Source organism: Erinaceus europaeus, chromosome 2 (assembly GCF_950295315.1).
Source record: "Erinaceus europaeus chromosome 2, mEriEur2.1, whole genome shotgun sequence".
In the NCBI taxonomy this organism is placed as follows: domain Eukaryota; kingdom Metazoa; phylum Chordata; class Mammalia; order Eulipotyphla; family Erinaceidae; genus Erinaceus; species Erinaceus europaeus.
The window spans coordinates 184,318,464-184,325,365 of NC_080163.1; positions in this window are offsets into that span (position 1 = coordinate 184,318,464).

Consider the following 6,902-nt stretch of genomic DNA (forward strand, 5'->3'; position numbering starts at 1 on the left):
CTGTTTCTGACTTATTTCACTCAACATGATTTTTTCAAGGTCCATCCAAGATCGGCTGAAAACGGTGAAGTCACCATTTTTTACAGCTGAGTAGTATTCCATTGTGTATATATACCACAACTTGCTCAGCCACTCATCTGTTGTTGGACACCTGGGTTGCTTCCAGGTTTTGGCGATTACAAATTGTGCTGCCAAGAACATATGTGTACACAGATCTTTTTGGATGGATGTGTTGGGTTCCTTAGGATATATCCCCAGGAGGGGAATTGCAGGGTCATAGGGTAGGTCCATTTCTAGCCTTCTGAGAGTTCTCCAGACTGTTCTCCACAGAGGTTGGACCAATTGACATTCCCACCAGCAGTGCAGGAGGGTTCCTTTGACCCCACATCCTCTCCAGCATTTGCTGCTGTTACCTTTTCTGATGTGTGACATTCTCACAGGAGTGAAGTGATATCTCATTGTTGTCTTGATTTGCATTTCTCTGACAATCAGAGACTTGGAGCATTTTTTCATGTGTTTATCGGCCTTTTGGATCTCTTCTGTGGTGAATATTCTGTCCAATTCCTCCCCCCATTTTTGGATGGGGTTATTTGTTGTCTTGTTGTTGAGTCTGGTAAGCTCTTTATATATGTTGGTTATTAAACTCTTATCTGATGTATGGCATGTAAAGATCTTCTCCCATTCTGTGAGGGGTCTCTTGATTTGGGTAGTGGTTTCTTTTGCTGTGAAGAAGCGTTTTAATTTGATGTAGTCCCATAGGTTTATACTTGCCTTAGTCTTCCTTGTAATTGGATTCGTTTCATTGAAAATGTCTTTAAAATTTATGCGGAAAAAAGTTCTTCCAATATTTTCCTCTAAGTATCTGATAGTTTCTGGTCTAACATCCAAGTCCTTGATCCACTTGGAATTTACTTTTGTATTTGGTGAAATACAGTGATTCAGCTTCATTCTTCGCATGTTTCAACCCATTGTTTCCAACACCATTTGTTGAAGAGACTCTGCTTTCCCCATGTAATAGTCTGAGCCCCTTTGTCAAAGATTAGATGTCCATAGGTGTGGGGCCTCATTTCTGGGCTCTCAATTCTATTCCACTGGTCAGTGTGTCTGTTCATGTTCCAGTACCAAGCAGTTTTGATGACAATGGCCCTATAATATAGTTTGAGATCTGGCAGTGTGATGCCTCCCTCCGGTTCTGTTCTTTTTTCTCAAGATTGTTTTGGCAATTCTAGGTCTTTTCTGGTTCCAGATAAACATTTGTAGCATTTTTTCTATTCTCCTAAAAAATGTGCTTGGGATCTTGATGGGGATAGCATTAAATTTGTAGATGGCTCTGGGTAATATATTCATTTTGATGATGTTAATTCTTCCAACCCATGAGCATGGAATATCTTTCCACTTCTTTGTGTCTTTTTCAATTTCTTTGAGTAGTGACTCATAATTTTCAGTATACAAGTCTTTCACTTCTTTGGTTAGGTTTATTCCTAGATATTTTATTGTTTTTGTTGCTATAGAAAAAGGAACTGATTTCTGGATTTCAATTTCTTCTAACTTAGTGTTTGCATAGAGGAATGCCACTGACTTTTGAATGTTAATTTTATAGCCTGACACATTACTGTATTGCCTGATGATTTCCAAAAGCTTCTTGCTGGATTCCTTAGGTTTTTCCATGTATACTATCATGTCATCTGCAAATAAGGAGAGTTTGACTTCTTCTCTTCCAATCTGTATGCCTTTAATTCCTTGCTCCTGCCTGATTGCTATGGCAAGAACTTCCAACACTATGTTGAATAGTAATGGTGATAGTGGGCAGCCCTGTCTACTACCTGATCTGAGGGGAAATGCTTCCAGTTTTTCACCATTGAGTATGATGTTGGCTGTAGGTTTGCTATATATAGACTCCACTATCTTCAGGAATTTTCCATCTATTCCTATTTTTTGTAGTGTTTTGATCATAAAGGGATGTTGTATTTTGTCAAAGGCTTTCTCTGCATCTATTGATATGACCATGTGGTTTTTGGTCTTGCTTTTGTTGATGTGGTGGATCACATTGATTGATTTACGTATATTAAACCAACCTTGCATGCCTGGGATAAACCCCACTTGGTCATGATGAACAATCTTTTTGATATACTGCTGTATCCGGTTGGCTAGAATTTTGTTCAATATTTTCGCATCTATGTTCATCAGAGATATTGGTCTGTAGTTTTCTTTTTTGGTTGTGTCCCTGTCTGCTTTTGGTATCAGGGTGATGTTGGCTTCATAGAAGCTGGCAGGGAGTATTCCAGTGTCTTCAATCTTCTGGAAGACTTTTAAAAGTAGAGGTATTAGTTCTTCTTTGAAAGTTTTGTAGAATTCATTTGTAAAACCATCTGGTCCAGGACTTTTATTTTTGGGAAGATTTTTGATAACTGTTTCAATTTCATTAGCTGTGATGGGCCTGTTCATGTTATCCACTTCCTCTTTACTTAGTTTTGGAAGTTGGTAGGTATCTAGGAAATCATTCATTTCTTCCAGGTTCTCTAACTTGGTGGCATATAGTTGTTCATAGAAGCCTCGCATGATATGTTGAATTTCTGCAGTGTCTGTTGTGATATCTCCTCTTTCATTTACTATCCGATTTATTTGGGTCTTCTCCCTTTTTTGTTTTGTGAGTCTGGCTAAAGGTTTGTCGATTTTGTTTACTCTTTCGAAGAACCAACATTTACTTTCATTGATCTTTTGTATGGTTTTCCTATTCTCAATGTTATTTATTTCTGCCCTAACTTTAGTAATTTCTGTCCTTCTGGTTGCTTTAGGGTTCCTTTGTTGTTCTTCTTCTAGGTCTTTAAGATGTGCAATCAGGCTGTTTATTTGTGCCTTTTCTTGTTTCCTAATGTGTGCTTGTATAGCTATGAACTTCCCTCTTAGGACTGCTTTAGCTGTGTCCCAAATATTTTGATAGCTTGTGTCTTCATTTTCATTGAACTCTCGAAACATTCCTTGATTTCCTCTTTGACCCAGAAGTTGTTAAGAAGTGTACTGTTTAGCTTCCACATTTTGGCACTGTTACTAATCTTTTGTTGATTGTTAAGTGTTAGTTTAATTCCACTGTGGTCTGAGAAGATGCTTGGGATGATTTCAGTGCTCTTGAATAGGCTGATGCTGTCTTTGTGGCCTAACATATGGTCTATCCTTGAGAATGATCCATGTGGATTTGAGTAAAATGTGTATTCCAGTTTCTTGGGATGAATGACTCTGAAAATGTCCAATAGTTCTAGTTTATCTATCTCTTCATTTAGCTCCCTTATGTCTTTACTGATTTTCTGCCTGGATGATCTGTCAAGTTGAGATAGTGGGGTGTTGAAGTCCCCTACTATGATTGTGTTACTGTTAATATATTGCTGTAGCTCTTTCAGTAGAAGTTTGATGTATTTAGATGGCTTCTCATTGGGTGCATAGATATTAATAATTGTTAAGTTCTCTTGATTGACTGATCCTCTGAGCATTAAGTAGTGTCCATTCCTATCGTTTTTAATCTTATGTATTTTAAAGTCTATCATGTCAGATATGAGAATAGCTGTTCCTGCCCTTTTTTGTGGGCCATTGGCTTGTATGATAGTTTTCCATCCTTTCACTTTAAGTCTGTGTTTGTCGTGTTGCGTTAGGTGAGTTTCCTGTAGACAACATATTCTTGGGTTGTGTTTTCTGATCCATCTTCCTACTCTGTGTCTTTTAATAGGTGAATTCAGGCCATTCACATTTATTGATATCAAAGATTGAAGATATTTTAATGCCATTCTTGTAGAGTTTTAGAGTGTTTTGATATATGTTCTATTTGTGGTGGTCTGGTTGTTTATAGGAAACCTTTCAGAACTTCTTTCAAGGCAGGCTTGGTGATGGTTGCTTCCTTCAACTGTTGCTTGTCTGAGAAGGTTTTGATGCTTCCATCTAGTCTCAATGACAATCTAGCAGGATATAGTATTCTTGGCTGAAAGCCTTTCTCATGGAGCACTCGATAGATATCTTGCCATTCTCTTCTGGCCTGTAGTGTTTGTATGGAGAAGTCTGCTGCTAATCTTATGGGTTTTCCTTTGTAGGTGACTCTTTGTTTTTCTCTTGCAGCCTTGAGGATCCTTTCTTTATCCTTATTCCTTTCCAATCTAAGTATGACATGTCTTGGTGTCTTTAGGTCTGGGTTAATTCTGTTTGGGACCCTCTGGGCTTCTTGAATCTTTATGTCTTTGGTGTTGTCTAGACTAGAGAAATTTTCAGCTATTATGGCCTGGAGAATGCTTTCTTCCTCCCCTTCTCTTTCTTCCTCTGGTAAGCCAATAATGCGTATATTGTTTCTTTTGAAGTCATCCCATAGGACTCTGTTGTTGTTTTCAGCATCTCTTAATCTCTTTTTGAGGTCTCTTACTTCTTCTTTAGTTGTCTCTAATTCATCCTCAATCTTGCTAATTCTGTCTTCAGCCTCATTGATTCTATTCTCTCTGCCCTCTACTGCTTTCTGGAGTTCATCTATTTTGTTGCCCTGCTCTGATACTGTTTTAGCTTGTTCAGCTAGTTGCCTTCTTAGCTCAGCAATTTCAGCTTTCAGCTCTCTAATAACCATGATATTATTAGAATTTTCTTCCATATTCTCATTTGTTGTTCCTGCAGTTCTGATTACAATTTTTTCAAATTCTTTACTCACTCCTGTTATTATTTCCTTAGCTAATGTTTGGATGTTGAACTCGTTGTTTTGTGCTTCGCCCTCTGGAGGACTTTTAGCTGGACTCTTGTCCTGGTTCGAGTCTCCATTATTTTTTCTTGTTGTTTTAACCATTTTATATAAGTTAACAGTTTTTTCAATCCCTGAGTTGGAGTTCAGTGGTGTAAAAGCCTTTTTTTTTCCCCTGTAGGCTATGGTAGCCTGAGGGCTTTTAAACTATCAATAGGCTTCTTGGCTTAATCAATGACTCCTGACCAAGAGATAAAGCAGGGTGTGGCAGAGATAGTCCAGTGGTTATGCAAAGAGACTTTCACAGCCCTTCAGCTATGCCACCGAGGTATAGGTCTTCTCCTGAGTTTCCCGGTTAGATCTCTGTGCCCTCCCTGTTGCTGCTCCAGATTCTGAGGGTAGTAGCAATGGAGACTCAGAGTTGTACTTGGTGAGTCTCTGGGGAGTCCTTTCCTCCCTTCAGCTGTCCCCTTGTTGGTGGAGCAGACTGGAGGTGGTGTCTCCACTGACAAACTGTCGAACTGTTAGCAGTCACTTAATCTCTCCTTAGGCCCCTCTCTCCTCTCTGTCACCAGCCACGCATGTTTATACTCACGGGTGATTTACTGGGTTTCTGTGGTCATTCTAGTCCTGTCTTGTTTCGGTCCGGGTGGTCTCCTTTGGTATTCCTAGTTGACCCGGGAGAGGAGAGGAGAGGAGAGAAAGCGATCTGCTGCTCGTAGCTCCGCCTCCCTCAGATATATTTTCTTTTAAAAAGTGTTTTATTTATTTTATTTTAATGAGAGATATACAGAGGGAAAGACACACACATATGTGTGTTTGTGTATGTGTAGCTTCCTCTCTCTCTCTTTCTCTCTCTCTCTCTCTCTCTCTCTCTCTCTATATATATATATATATATATATTGCTTAACCTGCTGCACTACCGCCTGACTCCCAGATCCATCTATCTTTTCCCTGGTGATTTGTCCTCCCACTTTGATGCTCAGAAAGTCTTTCCCTACCAAAATTTATTATATATATATATGGAGAAAGAGAGAGACAGACAGACAGACAGACAAGAGCACTGCTCAGTTCCAGTTTATGGTGGTGCCAGGGATCAAACCTGGAACCTTGGAGCCTCAGGCATGAAGTCTTGCCGAAATATTATGCTGTCTCCCCAGCCCTCAATGGCTTCTTACTCACCATTCACATGGGCAGGCAGCAAGCATATGTAGCGATACCAGTTGTCTCCTGAAGCACAGTGAACATGTAGCTCCAGGCCATTGATGGGTCCTTAGGTGAGCGCTTATGCTGACTGGAGAGTGAGTTTCTAGGCAGACTTCATGGAGGATGGAACCCCAGACCTGTGTCATAAAAAGACAGAGAATGGGCTGGGTGGTGGTGCACCTGTTAAGTGCACATTACAACTTGCAAGGTCCCAGGTTCAAGCCCCCGGTCCCCACCTGCAGGAAGAAAGCTTCACAAGTGGTGAAGCAAGGTATCGAGTGTCTCTCTGTCTCTTTCCTTCTCTGTCTCTTCATTCCTCTTGATTTCTGGCTGTCTCTATCCAATAAGTAAATAAAGATAAAAAAAATAAAATAAAAATAAGGAGACAGAGAACACAGTCAAATTGAAGGGTATGTACAAAAGCACGTAGGTGAGAAACTACTTCAGTCTTTTTTTAAAAATTATTTATTTATTTATTCATGAGAAAGATAGGAGGAGAGAAAGAACCAGCCATCACTCTGGTCCATGTGCTGCCAGGGATCGAACTAAGGACCTCATGCTTGAGAGTTTAGTGCCTTAGCCACTGTGCCAACCTCCCAGACCACACTACTTCAGTCTTGATGAATCTCTCAAGTTGAAGTCAGAGAGAAGAGTCCGTCTATTGGGGATTGGGAGACCATGAAATCTGTATGCTTAATCTGGCGTTTGTCCTGAGAATGATTCTCAGTCAGTAGCTGAGTATCACAAATTCTTGAGCCAAGTAGTGGATATTCTAACTTCGAAGTGTCTATACAGCATGTGGGAGGGGGAGTGGTATGTTCAGTTGGTTGTCATTCTATACATGAAGAGTGTGGGCTGGAAATAAGGCTGGGAAGCACAACAATGTAGATGGGTATCAAAGTCACCAGCATGGAGTGTGGAGAAGATAGCATAGTATTTTTACAAAAAAAAAAAAAAAAACTACAAAAAAAAACACCATTCATGTCTGAGGCTC